Source organism: Jaculus jaculus, chromosome 2 (assembly GCF_020740685.1).
Source record: "Jaculus jaculus isolate mJacJac1 chromosome 2, mJacJac1.mat.Y.cur, whole genome shotgun sequence".
NCBI classification, from domain to species: domain Eukaryota; kingdom Metazoa; phylum Chordata; class Mammalia; order Rodentia; family Dipodidae; genus Jaculus; species Jaculus jaculus.
In genome coordinates, this window is record NC_059103.1 from 152,853,732 (window position 1) to 152,873,096 (window position 19,365).

A 19,365-nucleotide genomic window follows, 5' to 3' on the forward strand; every position below is an offset into this window, starting at 1 on the left:
AAATATATTCCATTTTATAATGTTGAGGGTATAATTACATTGTAACCTTATATCCATGGTCAAGTTGTGTTTTGTTAGGGATAATTCTCTTCTGTTGATTTCTAGTGCTGTTGCTTTATTTCTGATCCTTTTAAAAATTATTTATTGGATTTATTTTTCCTTCTTATCTATTTTGCTTGAAGTGTTTTTAAAAATTTCATTCTGTAGGATTACATCATCTTTCCCTAATTTTGAGATAGTTTTATTCCTTCCCTCCTTTCCTTTTTCCATCCCTCTCTTTCTTTTTATTTCTCCTTCCTTCCTTCCTTGCTTCCTTCCTTCCTTGCTTCCTTCCTTCCTTGCTTGCTTCCTTCCTTCCTTCCTTCCTTCCTTCCTTCCTTCCTTCCTTCCTTCCTTCCTTCCTTCCTTCCTTCCTTCTTTTCTCCTTCCTTCCTTCTTTCTTTTTCTTACTTTTAATGTCAGCTTTAAGCTGGGAGGTGACTTTCTGTGTGTTTATCCTGTTTTAATTGGAAGTATGTAGGTATTCCCTTATTTTTCCCTATGTGCATATGTACTAGAAATGTCAAATGTTATCACCAATAACTAAGGTTTGAATGTAAACTGTTAGCACAGATTAATATGGTGGAGCCTTGCTGGAGGAAGTGTGCCAATGGGATCTTGCAGAGAGGTGCTATAGCCTGGTCTTGGATGCTGTTTTCTGTCTCTACTTCCTCTCCTCTTGTGCATAGCATGACGTTGGATTCCCACTATTACCATGCTTCCTCACCATGGTAGACTCTACACTATGGAACTATGAGCCAAAAGAAACTCTTTTCTTCCATAAACTGCTTCTGTGGTATATTTGTCCATAGCAATAAGAAAGTAACTGGTACACGACGGGAGGGGAAAACTTTTCAGCCCAAGTATAGTTTGTACCAGTTGGAAAGTTTGAAGAGGTAAATACAATCTATATTGAAAAAAATAAAATAAAATATCTTGATAACTCAATAGAAAAATACTAAAACATGTAATTAAGTGAATAAAAACAGCAGAGTAGACAATGAAAGAAAAGGGGCTCAGCCACAGTCTCATTCAATAAAATATAATCTGACTCATAATGAGATCATTATGCACACTAAGTTAGAACATTAGAAGATGTGGAACTTAATACTAGTGAAAAACAACACTAGATGTTCCCAAACACATACACACACACACACACACACACACACACACACACACACACACACACTAATGAATACTTTGCCAATGTACTGTCTCTATATACATACTCTAAAATTACCAGCAACTCTTTTGAATATACTCCAAGTAAATGCATGTGTATGTTGAATAATGCATGGACATAATTTTCCATAGTAACACTTTTTAAAAACTAACTGATGATTCTTCACATCTGAAATGTTCATCTATAGTATAAAATAAATTCATGCAGCCACATAGTAGACTGTTTTACATCAATGAAAATGTGTGAACTGTACCTTCACACAGTGCCACAACTACAGTGTTAAGTAAAGATTGCTACACAAAAGAGATCATAGTGAGTGACACAATTTATACAAGCTCAAGAAATGTGATAATATTTACATCACTTGGAGAATGAGTACATAGTGTTATATAAATACTAAAATCCTTTCTATAAGTGTACTAGAGATGGAGGCAAGAAAGTATGGAAAATCCTGTAAAACAAAAGAAGAACACAACGGATCCCAATAAGTGAGAGCAAGATGTAACATAGACATCTGCTGGCCAACAGCTTCAAGTCAAATTGAACTTAAGAACAGGAGACAAAATCCAAGACACACAGCTCACTACTTTTACATAATTCAACAGACTTAAATATACAAATAAATAACAAAAATTTCCCACTACTAACATTGTATTTGGTTGTAGGTAGGTAAAGAGGCATTTTTATTTCAGCAGTTTTATATGTAAACTGCTAATTCCTAATGTTGCAATCAAACTAGATTTCAAAACCATGTATGACAACTCTAACAAATTTGAAAATTTATTCTAAAATAGTCTTAATTTTTGTTCAATCAGGCTTTTAGCACTAGTAAATGAAGGTAATTTCTACAATAATGTATTTATTATGCAGGACTCAAAAATTTCTTATGAATAATTTTCAGAGAAAACTAATTCACAATATGGTCATCACAGAAATGCAAGTAGAAGTGTCACTATTGGGATGAATACACAAAAATAAAAGAAAACACATATATAGTCCTACTTAAAATAAAACAGCTATTAAACAATTCATAAAATTATAAAAATAAAGTTCAATGCAAAACATTTGTATAATACTTAGTAATCTTTTATGACAAAACTTTAGAAAACTAGAAATACAATGTTTTCTTTTTTAAAATTTAGTAAGACCAGGGTTTAGATTTAAATTTGTATGAACCTTCCTCCACCAAGGATGAAATACTGATGAACAGAAAATAAAATGGACCAATAACACACATAATATACCAACTTCTTCAAACACTGTATCAATTAAACCCTGAAGCAAATTTTCTGATGAGGAGCACAGGAAATTGCTTGAGCAGGAGGGGTGAGGCTCCAAAGCAAGAACTCCAGATGCAGAACCTGAAACCTCCCACTGCCTGTATCACTCTTGGCTATAATGACACACATCACCCTCTCTCTCTCTCTCTCTCTCTCTCTCTCTCTATATATATATATATATCTTAGTTATGTACATAGTGTGTATACAGCCATGTTGGTACCAATGTTAGCCTCCTCCCTGTCCTCCCCCCTCCACAGGTACCTGCCTCATTGGGGGATGTGGGTCATGCATTGTGGGTTTAGCCATCAGTTGTGGATAAGAGGCAATGTTTCTGTGCATAATGTCCCAACATGTGGCTCTAACAATCTTTCCGCCCCTTCTTCCATGAATTTCCCAGAGCCATGTTGGTTTTGTTTCAGGTCTACTTCCCCCTATATTCTCACAAATAGATAAACATTTTTAAAAATAAAAAATAAAATTCCCACCATAGAAGACACTGAATTAGAGAGAGTTCCTTACAATTCCAGGGTGGGAGGCAATATGATTAGATGGACAAATTCTGGGAGAAGAAACACTATGACATCTGCTGTACTCCTTGGCCATATTTGTGTTGCTGATGAGCCATCATCCTGAGCTGTTCAAATCTGTAGGTTTAACTGGAAGTCACAAAAACTGAGATTCATCTACAAGTGACCCCCTAGTTGTGAGCTGTATGGATGTAAGGATTACAGGCCATCAGTGGCAACAGCCTGGGGAAGAACATGACCAGATTGCACCCTACTGTCAAACTGGTATCCCAAGTGATGCTCATCCAAGAAAGATCCTTTACCTGATAGTCTGCATTATATTGTAATGTATATGTGCATATATTGAAAATAATTTTTTCCTGGTTTTTGTTTGGCTATGTTAAAAAGCTTTATGTGCTAGGAGTGCAGAGGGAGTCGCCTGTAAGGTATAACTTGTTACATAAATATTCTAAAGCAGGCTGTCTTGTGGTTTTGTCTAGCCTTCTGCTATGTTGATAAGATTGAACTAAGCCTCATTTGAGATCATGTTACTCTATCCAAGTTTTACTGAACTTTTATGCAAAAATGTAATCAATTAATGAAAAAGAATTGTGGGAAAATTATGAAAGTATATAAAATATAATAAAACAGCTAAGCAACTTAAAAATATAACCAGTTTATACCAATTAAATTCAATATACTCTATTAATTCATGGCAAATCTATTAACTAAAAATAAACTAAAAATTTAAAGGAAATCATATGATTCCTATTTTACACTAAGCCAAAATTTAAGATGGATTAAAATTAAATATGAAAAGTAAAACTTGCAATATTTTTAAGTAAGAACATAGTACGATTCTAAAAGTGAAAGAATATCAAGTAATGGAAGTCTTGAAAATAGCTGTACTGTAAAATTAAGGTTGTATTTTTACATGAGTAAGTTATAGGAAGTTAACAAGATAATCCTCAACTAGAAGATAGTCACCTTAAATAGACAGGAATTTTCTATTTTTGTTGAAAGGGCTTCTCAAAACTATGAATAAGAATCAACAAAAAAGTCACTCAGAAAAATTGCTGAAAACTCAGAGTATTTTAAAAAGAAAAATGTTGAATAAATATAAAATGTCCAACCTAAACCTAATTTGTAAAGGAAAATTCTAGATAAGTCAATAAGATTATTATAAGCTCATCAAGTCAGCAACATTTTGGAAGTCTTCTCATTCCAAATATTGATCAGGATGTGGTCTAATAAGAATCTTTCAATACTTGCTGTGGTATTGGCTTATGTAATTGTGTCTGAAATAACATGTGTACTCCTTTATCCAGAGAAACTCATAACATGTGACTAAAGACACATGCACAGAAATATTCCCAGTGACAATTTCTATATTATCATAAAATTAGGTACCTCTAAAATGTCCAAATTAAATTACATTCATTGTGTTATATTTGTGAGAAAATACTGTAAAATAATGAGGATTGATAAGGTAGTTTCTCACAAGCACAGTGAATTTTTAAATTTCAATAACCCATAACCAATGCTAATCAGAAAGAGAATCATGAAACAGGGGAATATTTATAGGTATTATATATATATGATTATATTACATATGAGTCACATATATATTGTATATGTACATATCAAATATATACATGTATTTGTATGTATATCAACTGTATGTTATATAATGCTGTTCCATGTCTGAAAAAATAACAAGCTACTTATATAGTATCATGAGAGAGATGAGTATTTTATTTTATTTTATTTTATTTTTGACCGTAAACTCTTTTATTTTATTATTTATTTATTTATTTCTCAATTTTTATTAACATTTTCCATGATTATAAAAAAAAAATCCCATGGTAATACCCTCCCCCCCCCCCACTTTCCCCTTTGAAATTCCACTCTCCATCATATCCCCTCCCCGAGATGAGTATTTTAAATATTCTAAAACTGTTATTAAAAATTATTTCCTCAAGGTATTTTAAGTGCTATGAGTACAGAGAATTAACTTTATTGTTTATTATGGCCTTAGGGTTTTGTTTGTTTATTTTATTACTTTTTGCAAGTACTCTTAATAAAAAACAAATAATGAGCCTTGGTTCTGGAAGAGAGAATCCTGTGCTGTTAATAAAATCTTTTACACTTGAAAGAAGTCAAATACCTGAACTCTCAGAGGCAAAAGACTTTATTCCCTGAAAGACATGGATTCAAAGCACAGAAACCCTTGCAGAATGAATTTGGCCAGCAACAAAGAAATAAACCAAAGAAATGAGAACTATTGATGTGGTTTGAACTATTTCTGGATTAGATTTGGTAAAGTGATTATTGGGAAGTTTGGCATTAGGAATGTTACTCTATCTGTCTCTCTTCTTCTCATTCTCTTTCTCAAATAAGTAATAAGAGCTGGATGGAGTGGTGCATGCCTTTAATTGAAGCACTGAGGAGATTGAAGTAGGAGGAGCTCTGTGAGTTCGAGGACACCCTGAGACTACATAGTGAATTCCAGGTCAGTATGTGCTAGAACAAGATCCTACTTCAAAAAACAAAAACATAACAAAAAATTAATAATAATAATAATAAAATAAAATAAACTCATTTAAAAATATGTTATTTTATATATGTAAGTAGAAGAACAGATTAATGGGGGTGAAAAGGCGAAAGCAAGGTTAGGGGAAGAGATTGAGTTCAAAAAAAGGTGGAGAGAGGGCTAATAAAAATCTAAGAGGATATAAATAAGTCATATGGAAAACTACGTTTTTGGACAATGGAACACTCAGGAGCCATAGATTCTTACTAGAAAATTTTCGGTGCCAGGGATGGGATAACTTCCAGTGAGTTGTTGGCCAGCACCCTGATGCTCCCAAAACATAACAGGTCATTGCCAAGGCCCTTGGTTCCCACCAGGAATAGATGGTAAGACCCTATTGCTTAAGACTCCACATACTTGGGCTGCAAGGTCACTGAGAAACCCTGCTGGACCTGAGCTGAAAACCTCTTCCATGTAGACCAGCTAATGGAAAGCTGGAAAAAGACATGTTGCGTGCAGTTCAATGGGAGAGAGAGAAATCACCAGTGAAGATACTCAACAGTGGACACGGCAAGCCTTATATTTGACCAGCCAGGCCAAATAATCCAATGAGTGCAATAGTGGTGCATCTGTTATAGGGGAAACCAAGTATTGCCATTGAGAATTTTGTTCTGTTCAGTTAGGAGATGGCAAATTCAGAATTTTTCTTTTGAGGCAAGAATAAGAACTTGGAGTATCTGTGCCTGCATGTCATAGTAAATAGTGGCCTTTCTGTGAGGATTATCCAAGTTACTTGAGAAACAGTATCACCATTTCCAGAGCACAGAGGGTTGGGGTTTTCTAACCCCTCCTCTCCACATTTATACCTGAATTCCAGGATCAGAAGTAGCATTTGTTACTTTTCTTGTTGCTGTGACAAAATACCAGACAAAAGCAATTTAAGGAATGAAAGAAGGAAAGGAGGAAGGGAGGGAGGGAGAGAGTAAAGAAGGAAGGAAGGGTTAATTTTGGCTCACAGTTTGAAGGAACAGTCTATCATGGTGAAGAAGACATAGCATCAGGAACATGAAGCAGATAGTCACATTGAGTCCTTTGCCAAGAATCAGAAAGAGATTAATTATGGTACTTAGCTTGCTTTTCCTTTTATATGTAGTCTGTGAGCCCATTTAATGGGATAGTGTTGGTCATATTTAGAGTGAATCTTACCTATTCAGTGAAATGTTTCTGGAAACACACACTTCCACTCACCCAAGGTGTGTTTCCATGGTGTTGCAGTTATATTCTTGCTTCTGGGACAAAATACCAGACAAAATGAGCACATAGGTGGAAGCAGTTTATTCTGGCTTACATATGATATCATGGCAGCATCACATCTTGCCACAGCAGAGGGCCAGAATCAGCAAGACAGTGAGCTGACTTATACTGGCAAGTGGGCTTGACTATAGAGCCTCTAGACCCTCCCCAGTGTCAGACATCCTCCAGAATGGCTCTACTTTACAAATTGGCACTAGCTAAGTATACAGCTTAATCAGAAACACATGGGCCTATGGGGAACATTTCACATTCAGACTATTACACATGGTGCTTGTAAAACTTTATCAAATTGACAATGAAGGTTAATCATCACTGAAGGATTTGGTAAAATTTGTCTTCATCAATGACAGGTGCCATTAAGACTTTGGTTTTCAAACCAGATATCCAGAGAAACAGAGGCTACCAAGACATCATCACAGAGGCAGACCTAAAATGAACCCAACATGGCTCAGGGAAATTTGAGGCAGAGGGGGCGGAAAAAATATCAGAGCTACACGTTGGGTCATGATATACAAAGACATTTCCTCCTACCCATAACTGATGGCTAACCGCACAATGCATGACCCATATACTCCAACGAGAAGGGTCCCTGTGGTGGAGAGAGGACAAGGAGGAGGCTAATGATGGTACCAGCTTTGCTGTATTCACTGAGCACAAAACTAATAAAAAAATACTTTTTTTGTTGTTGATGGGGAAATGTGTGGTTTAGGGAATGCTCACAAGTCTGCCCTACACCTGACTTACATTGCTCCCGAATAGTTACATCCAAATGTTTGGTCCATGGTCAAAACCTTAGACCCTTAGAAGTGACTATGATTTTGTTGAATATCTCTTTTCTTGGTTCATCCTATTGAACTTCTAGAATATTTGTAATTTTACTACTTATATCAGGATTAACCAACTTCCTTGTTATTGATCTCCACAAATATACTAATTTTTTTTTTATTAATTAGTTTTGTATTCAGCAAATACAGTCAGTTTCTTACCATTATTAGGCTCATCCATGATTTACCCCCTCCTCTTGGCCCCTCCTTGTTGAGGTATCTGGGTCATGCATTGTGGAGTTAGCCCTCAGTTATGGGTAGGATAAATGTCTCTGCATATCATGACCCAACATATGGCTCTGACATTCTTTCCACCCCCTCTTCTGCAATATTTCCCTGAGCCACTGGTCTGCTTCAGTGATGAGATGTTGAGGGTCTCTGGGTCTCTGATTTGGTAGGAGTTGATTTTTCTCTGTGTTGATCTCCTTCACCCTTGTGCTGGTATCCGGTTCACCAGGAAAACAGCATCCTTGATTTTTTCACCAATTTCTCTTAGTTTCCTCCGGGGCCCTTCTGAGGTATGATGGGGTGGCTCTCTCCTTAGGATCTACATCTATCTGAAAAAGAGAAGCAGATTCTCCAATGGAGAGTAAGTTAGCACCAAGCCATATGAGATAGCCCTTACTTTTTAAATAGAGAATTTGATAGGTGCAGGCCCTCTTGTAGTCCACATTTGATGGTAGCTTGATATTGGAGAGTGGGCTTATGTTTGGATATGGTTCTGTCTTGTTTTCCAGCTCTAGCTATGGGTCTCATACCACTGAGGAGATCAGTTAGCCCAATCAAGAGCAGTTGGTTCCCCACTGTGGCTGTGTTCCACTATTGCACTTGTGTGGGCATCATATCAGGTTATTTGCTGATAAGTAGGTTAGATGCTTGAACAGATATTGGTCATTTTCCCTCAGTCGCCCATGTAGCACCTTCTGGCACTAGACATGCTGACTCTCTGGGGCTGACTCTCTTCCAGCTTCCAGCCATGCCATTACATTTTATATGTTGACTACATACAGTGTCTTCAGCAGTAGGGTCTTACCAGTAATCTTTGGTGGGTCATGAAGTACTCGGACAGAAATCTGTCTGTCTTTTAGGAAACCTTGTAGGTCTCTGTGATCAAAAGCTCATTGTGGATAATAGCCACGGGTCAGTGTCCACTAAGAAAAGGAAGAAAAGGATAAATAATATACAAGAATTAGAGAGAAGAGAGAGACAGAGAAAGAAAGAAGGGGGAGGGAGAGGATTAAGGTTGGTCTTCATCATACCCTCCATAGTGTCTTATGGGTCAGGTGTTCCCTCTAAGGGCCTGGTGAAGGTTCAGCCATTTGGTATGCCTTTTAGGGAGTATAATTTTATGGTACCATTGCCATTTGGGTCTAGATTTGTGTTTCCACCCCTCCATTGCCCTCCCCTCCCTTCCCGCCCATCCTATTGTCTAGTCCACGAGATGCTTGCTGGGTTTGTAAGGCATCTTGGGTAGATTGAGGTTAGGTGCTATAGATGAGTGAGACTAAGTGGTGATTTTTTTTTCTGTGATTGGGTAAGTTCACTGAGAATGACTTGTTCCAGGTTCAAAAATTTTTCCTCAAATTTCATTGTGTCTTTTTTTTTGTTTGTTACTGCTGTATAGAATTACATTGTGTAGATATACCACATCTTAGTTATCCATTCTTCTAGTGATGGACATCTTTGGAAAGCAATATGGAGACTCCTGAAAAAGCTGACTATAGAGATACCAACGGACCCAGTTATTCCCTTCCTGGGCATCTACCCTAAAACCTTCAAACCACAGGCCAGAAAGATTTGCTCAACCATGTTTGTAGTGGCTCAATTCATATTAGCTAAGAGCTGGAATCAACCCAGATGTCCATCACTAATTATTATTATTATTTTTTTTTTGCAGCATGTTTTTTTTTTTTCCTGCGGTAGGTTCTTGGTCTAGCCCAGGCTGACCTGTAATTCACTATGTAGTTTCAGGATGGCCTTGAACTCATGATGATCCTCCTACCTCTGCCTCCCAAGTGCTGGGATTAAAGGTGTGTGTGACCATACCCAGCTTTTGTGCAGCATTCTTAAATGTGGAGTTCTCTACTGTTCTGTCTCTAGAGACAGAGAGCTAAGGAGCTCTTCTCCTTATGAGCCTATCTTTCTTCTGCCCAGAATGGCTGGCAGTACACTGATATTGGGGATTGAATACTGGTTTACCTAGAGTAGCAGACTTCTGTTGATTAATGGAAGCATTAGGGTTTGCATAGGGGGTGGGGCAGCACTTGGTCATTTTCACTTATACCTTTAGGCACAGAATATCTAGCCTGTCAATCTGTTGGTAAGGGAGTCCAGCCTCCTCCACCTCCTCATGCTTGGAAATAGATTCTGCATTATGTGTAGGGGTGGAATAAGGGGAGATGGGCCCAGGTCTCCTGTGCCTCATTCTTGACTAGAACACTGACTGGGGAGGTGGGGTGAGAAGTACCAACAGCCTACCTCTCCCCATGCTGAGAGGGAACCCTTCTTTACTATTCTTGACTCAGGCATAGTTTTTGAATATGGCACCTAAAGGGCAACGGTGATGAATAAGAATGATCTTTGCACATTCCACATTCTCATTGTTTTTGACTTTCACTTAACAATTTTCATTGACTAAATTTTTGTGCATTTTTCTCTGCACCGTTATAATATCTTAACTCCAAATGTTAATTTTCTGTAGGTTTTAAAATTGGTTTTTATAATTTTTTATAATTATCATCTGTTGAACTGTTTCTTGTTTTTCCAGAGAAAATATCTGCCAAGATCCTCATTCCTTTCTTGTATAAAAAAATCATAGCAGCTTATTCAGATTTTCTTTATTTTTTTTTCTCCCCCTACCTTCTCCACTGCATTAATGAAATGCTAGTTTATATTCTCTTCATGTACTCACCAATTTACTTATAGATCCACAGCAATTCTATGAAGGCTTGAATCTACCTTTTTCTTAATTTACTTTCTGTGGTAATTTATTAGAGATTCAGAGGTCATCAGACATCAACTGTTGAGTGCTCTATGTGAAAATATTTCTTGCCCTAAGTAGAACCAGTTGGCACCTATACATCTCAAGAATTTCTTGTCCTCCTGAAAATTAGAAGTCTATTTTGTTATATTCGGATGCCTGTTTTAATGTATTTTTCTTAAATGCAAGTTTCTAGGTCATAATACACACCCTTTTTTCTTAGTGAAGTGGAATGATTGCAGTGTCACAAAGTCAGCATTAAATGCTTGATGTAGGTGAGAATATGTAAGCTAAAATGGAGAATTATGAAGTGGCAGGGGCTTTCAATGTCAGGTCAATGGACTCAGTTCATAACAGTCAGCCATCCCATCAAAAATGGAGTTAGAGCTGTTCATTCACTCATCACCCTTCATTTAATGTAGGCAATTGTCATTGTTCTGCCTTTTTCACAATATTATGGCAAATTTGAAATGAAGCCATAATTCTGAAAGGCTCTTTTTTAGACTGTGAAAGTAAAATAATATAAGATCATGCCTTTTTCAAAAATCTCAATTGTTTTTTAACAATATGTAGCTTATATGAAAATAGCAAGAGTCATGATTTGCCTGATACAATCCATTCGTTCACTCTCTACATGCACCTTCACATTGCAAAGCATGCCAGCATACTAAAAGAAAGCACAAAGGAAAAAAAGAAACTCAATATATCAACATGCAGGCATGATATGGAGCATCTATATCTGTTATGTATCAGGACCAATTTCATTAAGAAAATTCATGATGGGGGTTTACACAAGCATGAGTACAGATAAATGCTGTAAGCATCGGTAATTCAAGCACACCTATGACAAGAAAGGAGGCTGAGACAAGACAATCTGCCATGAGGCCACCAAGCCTGGTGACTGGTGTAGAGAGCAACAACTCTGCCTTAAATGAGGTAGAAGAGAAGTCTCAACACAACACCCAAAATTCTCCCCTCACTTCCACAGGTGTGCCATGGTGTATGCACATCTGTGTTCATACCCATAAACACACACGTACATATACATGCACCTACACACACACATCAAAAATATTAGTTAAAAAAAGATAATTCCTGACAACCTTTTAGGAAAGAGAGAGAAGAGGATCTCTTCTTCCTAAAATGGTAGCAGGAGTGACAACTTATACATCACACACCATGTGACCTTGAGTTCTGTCACTTAAGCTCAGTTGCATTCTACTCAGGAATACTAGTAATTACTGCCTAGTCTAATTTAAGGAATAGTTCTGAGGCTCAACTTATGGAAAAGATATTGAAAAGTCAAAAATATTACACAAGACTTATATATTATTTCTTACTGGGATATATTCAATGGAAACATAAAATTCTCAGAGAAAATCAGTAAACTAAATATAAAATAAATCGCAGAAAGTATGTTCTTGTTTTGAGTAGACAAACTCTTGGCTTCAGGGTGATAATAAATAGAAAAGTCAACATTTATTGGATGAAACTTCTAATAAAACAGTATGACATGAGAAGAGGAGCTAGAGGCAAGGCACTTATGGCCAGAGGCGTCATTGTGCTGCTCTAGGGACTCACTCAGTCCACAATAGATCTGGATTTTGTCAGAGGATCAAGAGGTGACATTACTCTGTGTGTAGACTTCAGATAGATATGTGACATTTCTGATCATTACTCACCCACTTGATAGGTTTGATTACTACTGTGGCTTGAGAATCTCTGAGGGGAAAAGAAAGAGAGAAAGGGCCAATGACCTTTGCTGTGTTAGAGTACAATAAATAGCAACAGAAAGTAAATATCTCATTGATGTAGGAGAATAAGAGGCTAACACATGCCCTGAAAAGTTCTGCTGCTTGAAGAATTTACACTGGCCTTTTCAGACAGGCAGAGAGTATGAGGTATTCACATGTCATTTTCCCTAAAGAATAGTTAGGTAATTAAGATGGGAAATATAAGTCATTCATGCATACTTATTGCAGTGATTAATTGATACTAGCTTAGAAGTTAATGCATATTTTTGTTTGTTACAACAACACAGATAGGTTCTGTGGTCTTCATTTTAGAATGGAGAGAGTTTAAACACTCTGACTAAGGTTAAGCAGCTAAAAAAAACAAAATATGTTAGTATTCAAGTCTAGTGAATTCTAAGTCTGGATGTCATATTGCTCAGCAACATCTGATACCCAAGTACCAGTCCTCAGAAAAGGACTTATTCATGCCAGGAAGGTAGTAGCTCACTTACTTTCCTTCTGATGCCTTCATGGCTACTTGTGGGATCAATCTAATGGCAAAATTGAAACTTGCAAATGATATATTCTTAATATATTGTAACATTGCCAATCAAGAGGTTCAAACAACTTTACACCTTGCAGAGAAAGTATACAAACAAACATTAAATGCTGATTATGTTCCATTTTTGAAAAATGTTAGATAGATCCTGTGGCCAAGTTCTTAACTTATGTCAAAATTTTGACCATTTGAAATTTTGAAACCTACTAAGACAATAAATATGCCAAAGATATATGCTGGAGCTGGAGAGATGGCTCAGTTTGTGAAGTGCTTGTCGAACAAGCATGAGGACTTGAGTTTGGATCATCAACATACACACAAGCCAGGTGTCATGGCACATGCCTGTGCATCCAGTGCTGGTATAGACATGGGAATCCCAGGAGTTTTCTGGATATCTTCTGTGGTAATTAGATGTCCCCTGTAAACTTGGGTGTTTTGACTACTTGATCTCCAGCTGGTGGCAATTTGGGAGGTGGAGTCTTGCTGGAAGAAGTGTGTTGTTGGGGGTGGGTCTGGAGTGTTATAGCTCACCTTTTTGCTTTGCCTGAGCACAGTTCACTTTAACTTGCCGTTTTCTACCTGCCATGATGTTTAGGCTTTGCTCTACCATTGTTTCCCTACCATCGTGAAGTTTCCCCTCGAGACTGTAAGCTAAAATAAATTCTTCTCTCCCACAAGCTGCTTTGGAACAAGTTTGCTTTGCAACATGAAGGTAACTACAGTAGATTGCCTAGTCAAATTGGTTAGCTCCATGTTCAATGAGTGACCCACTCTCCAAAAATAGGGTGGAAAGCAATTAATAACATCCACTTGATATTAACTGTTGGCCTGCACATGCACATACAAACTCATGCACACACACACCTATATATACATGCATACTCACATGCATGTAGGCATAACACACACACACACACACACATACACACACACTGGGGCTGGCCCTTAATGAAAACGTGGTTCCCTAGCATGAATGCCACCCTCAGCACTGCAATAAATGTGGAATGTTTAGCAAGAACTTCATTTTAAACTTGCTGATATGTGTTTCCAGTTACTACAGAAATCTTTTTTTTTTTTTAAATTTTTATTTATTTATTTATTTGAGAGTGACAGACATAGAGAGAAAGACAGATAGAGGGAGAGAGAGAGAATGGGCACGCCAGGGCTTCCAGCCTCTGCAAACGAACTCCAGACGCGTGCGCCCCCTTGTGCATCTGGCTAACGTGGGACCTGGGGAACCGAGCCTCGAACCTGGGTCCTTAGGCTTCACAGGCAAGCACTTAACCGTTAAGCCATCCCTCCAGCCCACAGAAATCTTAATTATTATGAAGAACAGAACCCACACCCACCCAGCACACATCTTTGAGGAAGCATGTCTGTCCTCCATCTGAGCACACCTTGGCATTTGTTGAGGATTGTTCCAGGAATCCCTTGTCTTTGCATATTCTCACTGGGGCCTTCATCAAATTTGAGACTGAAAATATTAGAGAGGTTGCTTAGAAACACTGGAGTTGGAAATAATGTGTTTTCAGATGGCTGCATTGAAGTGCAGGGGCAGCATCTGGTAAGCTGACATGTTCTGTTCCCTAGCCAAGGGGAAGGGTAGTCTTCTGTGATCTCTCTAATTATTTCATGGCACTTTAAGATGTCAGACTAGTTTTAGAAAATTGTGAGACCTCAGAACTTAGAAAAAAATAGAATATTCTTATTGTTTTCAGTATGGAACTAATTTTAGAAATTGAAAAGTAGAAGGTAAGCTGTACCTAAAAGATAGAATTCAAAGTTTATTATTATTATTATTATTTTTTTGGCTGCAGTAGAAATATAAAGAGAATACATATTACTATAGAAAGAAAAAAAGGCAGTACTGAAATTAAGATATTTCATAAGGGAGTTATAGTCCTGAAATGCAATTTACCATATTAAAATTATTTAGTAACTCTATATTAGTAAAGATTATTCTTTAATTTTTTTTTTTTTTTTTTTTTTTTAAGAGAGAATGAGAAATAGAGAGAGGGAGATAGAGGGAATTGGTGCACCAGTGCCTCAGCCACCACAATTGAACAACAGAGGCTTCCACCACCTAGTTGTGTATGTGACCATACACTTGCCTTGCCTTTGTGGATCTGGCTTATGTGGCATCTGGAGAGTTGAAGATGGGTCCTTAGACTTCACAGGCAAGTGCCTTAACCACTAAGGCATCTCTCCAGACTGGGAAATAATGTTTTTAACAACTGAAGGGGATGGAGGAAACTAGCAAATGGAATCAAATAAGACAAACACAGATAAGAAATCAATTACTGATTAAGGAATTGAGGCCTTTGTTATATATAGGATTTAATTTACATTATGATAATGAACCCATTTTAAGTGGAAGCATCCTGGGAAGCTTGTATGACTGGATCAAATCACCCATTCTCTTTCTCATTCCAAATTTCTACCAAGAACTAACTCATCAGCTCAGCAAAGTTAGGACTTAGGAACTAAAAAGTAGCCACAGACATGACTTTTTCCCTGACAGTCTCTCTACTTTGTGGAACACAAATTAACATAGACTCCAATAGGAAAGGGTAATGATACAACTATGTCAAGGGTCCTTATGAACACAGAGGAACACTTAAAATAGTAATGGCACTTTGTGACAATATCCAGACATGCTAATTTCTCATGGAATTCCAAAAAAAAGGTCACTGGTTTAATATAGCACAATGATTTTCTTTACTCTTGCCTTTATACTTATTTGATTTTTATGGTGGGACCAAGTTATTAGGTTGAAAAACCCTGAGTAGTGTATCACTGACATCTCCTAGGCCTCAGAGTCCTCCACTGGACCAACCCATATGTGAGACAAAGCTGGGAAAGGGGGTGATGGAAGTCTTTATCATGGGCCAGGTCTGGAAGTGGGACATAGTTTTTCAATCAAAAGCTTGGTACATGACTATAGTTAACTTTAAGCTAAGTGGTCAAGAGAAATTAAATAGCAAACACATATAACTTTGTTAAATGATTGCTAATGAAACAAACAGTTCTTTTTTGTTTTGTTTTCTCAAGGTAGGGTCACACTCTAGCCCAGGCTGTCTGGAACTCATTCTGTAATTCCAGGCTGGCCTCAAACTCACAGTAATCCTCCTACCTCAGTCTCGCAAGTGCTAGGATTAAAGATGTGTGCCACCAGCCCTGGTCCAAATAGCTTTCCTGATGAAACATCATGTCAGCTAAGCCTTCAGGATGTACACCTGTATCCAGATGAAGAAGCTGGAAGAAGGGCAATCCATAAGGCAAAACTATAAGATAGAAAACATACATAAAATGAATGAGATGTGTTAAAGGCCAGTATTGTTCACATATAAATTGCATGTCAAGATGGATGATAGATAAATTTTACTTCTTTCTTTAATTATTAGATATGGACATATTGTGTATGTAAACATCATATGTTAGTACCATTCTTTCCCTACTCCCTGCCCCTTTTCTGAAGAGATTTTTCCTCACTGGGGATGCAGGTCAACCCCATGGGGGTTGTGGGTCATTCATTATGGGGGTGGAAGTCAGTTATGGGGGAGAGGCAATGTCTCTGTGCAAAATGTTCCAATTTGTGGCTCTAACAAGCTTTCTGCCCCCTCTTTAGTAAAATTCCCCAAGCCATTCTGTGAGCATTTTAAGTCTACCTCAATGAAGGGCACTTAGGAACATCTAGATGTCTGGTTTGGTAGGTGCTGAGTGTCCTCAGTATCTCTTTCCATCATGCTTGTGTTGATATCAGCTTAACTAAGAGAGCAATATTCTTGATCATTTCCCCAATTCCTCTGTGGCTTCAGCTGGGGCTGGAGTGGAGTGAATTGGATTGCTTATCTCCTGAAGTCCAGTTCCGATCTAAGAAAGAAAAGCAGATTCTCCAATGAAGAGTGAAGTAAGTGCCAGTTAAATGGGTTAACCATTTTGAATTCAGAGAGAATTAAAAGGGTTTAGACCCTCTAATAGCCCAAGATTAGTAGGAGCTTGACAATTTAAAGCAGAATCATTATCTGGATAATATTCTGACTTGTTTCCCAGTTCCAGGTATAGTTTCCTTTCCATAATCCAATCTGTTAGCCAATTCAAGAGCGGTTGGTTTCCCACCATGGCTGTGTGCCACTACTGAAATTGTGTGAGCATCATGTAAGGTTGTTTGCTTCTAAGTTGCTTAGACTTTGGGTTGCTTGGGCAGATGTTGGCCACTTTACCCTGGTAGATCATGTAGTGCCTTGCAGCACTAGATGGGCTAGTTACCTGTGGACTGGCTCTCCTCTGGGTTCTAACCAGGTCTCTTCATGGTCCTTGCCAACAGTTTTTGGTATCTTCAGTAGTAGAGTCTTACCATTATCCTCTGGTGGGTAATCAAGTGCTCTGACAGAAGTCTGTCTTGTTTGTTTTGGGAGATGTAGTAGGTCTCTCTGATCAAAAGCTCATTGTGGATATAGATCACATCCTGGTATATGGAATTACAGGCCAGTGTCAGGGGAAAATAAAAATAGAAAACGCGAGAGAAGAAAGAGAAACAGGAAAAAATTGAGGTTAGGTTTCATCTCACTCTTTCCAGGGCTCTTTGATTCTGGTGCTCCCTCCACGGTCCATCTGAGGTTTCCACCATTTAGTCTGATTTCCAGGATATAGGATTCTGTGGTACCAGTTTTAATTGGGTTCAGATTTTATGTCTATCCCACACCCTTTCCCTTCCCTCAAGCCCTGCCCTCCCTATTGTCCAAGCCTCAAGATGCTATCCACTTATGTTAGCAACTTGGGCTTATCCAGGTTAGGGACTGCAGATGAGTGAGACTATGCAACGCTTGTCTTTTTGTGATTGTGTGAGTTCACTTAAAATGAACTGTTCCATGTTCAACCATTTTTCTACAAATTTCAGTGTGTCATTTTTCTTACCACTGAGTAGGATTTGATTGAGTAGATAATATCACATTCACATCTTGGTTATCCATTCATCCAATGATGGGCAACTGGGCTGAATCCAGCTTTTAGCTGTTATGAATTGAACAGCTATAAACATGGTTCAGCAAATATTTCTGAGTTGAGATATGGGGATTTTAGGGTAAATGTCCAGTAAGGGAATATAACAAGGTCTGCTGGTAACTCTATATTAACACTTTTCAGGAGTCTCCTAATTAATTTCCACAGTGGTTGTACCAGCTTACATTCCCACCAACAGTGAATGGGTGTTCCTAGTTCTCCACAGCCTTGCCAACATTTGTTTTCATTTGACTTTTTAAAGTTTGTTATCCTTATTGAGGTAAGGTAGAATCTCATAGTTGTTTAAATTTTCATTTCTTTAATGGTTAGGGATGTTGAACATTTTGTTAAGTGTGTTAGCCATTTGTAATTCTTCCTCTGAGAATTCCCTATTTAGTTTTCTACCCAACTTATAGAGTGGATTGTTTGATTTTTATTGTTTTTTTTTTTTTTTTTTTTTTTTTTTTTTTTTTTTAGTTTTTTGTAGATTCTAAATATTAGGCTTCTGTCAGTGGCATAGCTGGCAAAGATTTTCTCCCTTTCAGTGGGTAGTCTATTAACTCTGCTTAAGGTAGGTTTGTCTGTGCAAAAGCTTTCTGGCTTCATGAGATCCCATTGCTTGAGTGCTTGTTTAATTTCCTTGTTTTGTTCAGGAAGACTTTTCCCAGTCCTGTACTGTGGAGAATGCTTCATATATTTTCTTCCAGTAGTTGAAAAGTTTTGGTTCTTATATTAAGGGTTTTAATCCATTTGGATTTGATTTTTGTGTATGGAGAAGTGAGTCATCTAATTTCATTTTTCTACATATGGTGATCCAATTTTTCAACACCATTTGTTGAAGATGCTGTCTTTTCTCCAGTCTACATTATTGGCATCTTTGTCAAGGATCAAGCAGCTGTAGTTGCTTCCCCTAAATACTGGGTTTTCAATTCTGTTCCATTGATCTATGTTTCTGTTTTCATTCCAGTTCCATGCTGTTTCTGACACTATGGCTTTGTAATATAGCTTTAGATTGAATATGGGGATATCACCAGAAGAGTTTCTTTTGCTGAGGACATGTTTCGATATCTGAAGCTTTCTGCCATTCCATGTGAATTTGAGATCATTTTTTCAGTCTTAGTGAAGAATGATGCTGGTATTTTTTATGGGTATCATGTTGTTTGTATATTGCTTTTGGTAGAATTGCCATTTTCACAATATTAATTCTACCTATCCAGGAAAATGGGAGGTCTTTCCATCTTCTTAAGTTCTTCTCTATTTTTTTCTCAAGTATTTTTATGTTTTCATTATATAGTTCCTTCAAATCTTTTGTTATAGTGTTATTCCAAGATATTTAATTTTTTTGTTGCTATTGAAAATGGGACACTTTCCCTGATTTCTTTCGCTGAATATTTGTCCTTTGCGTATAG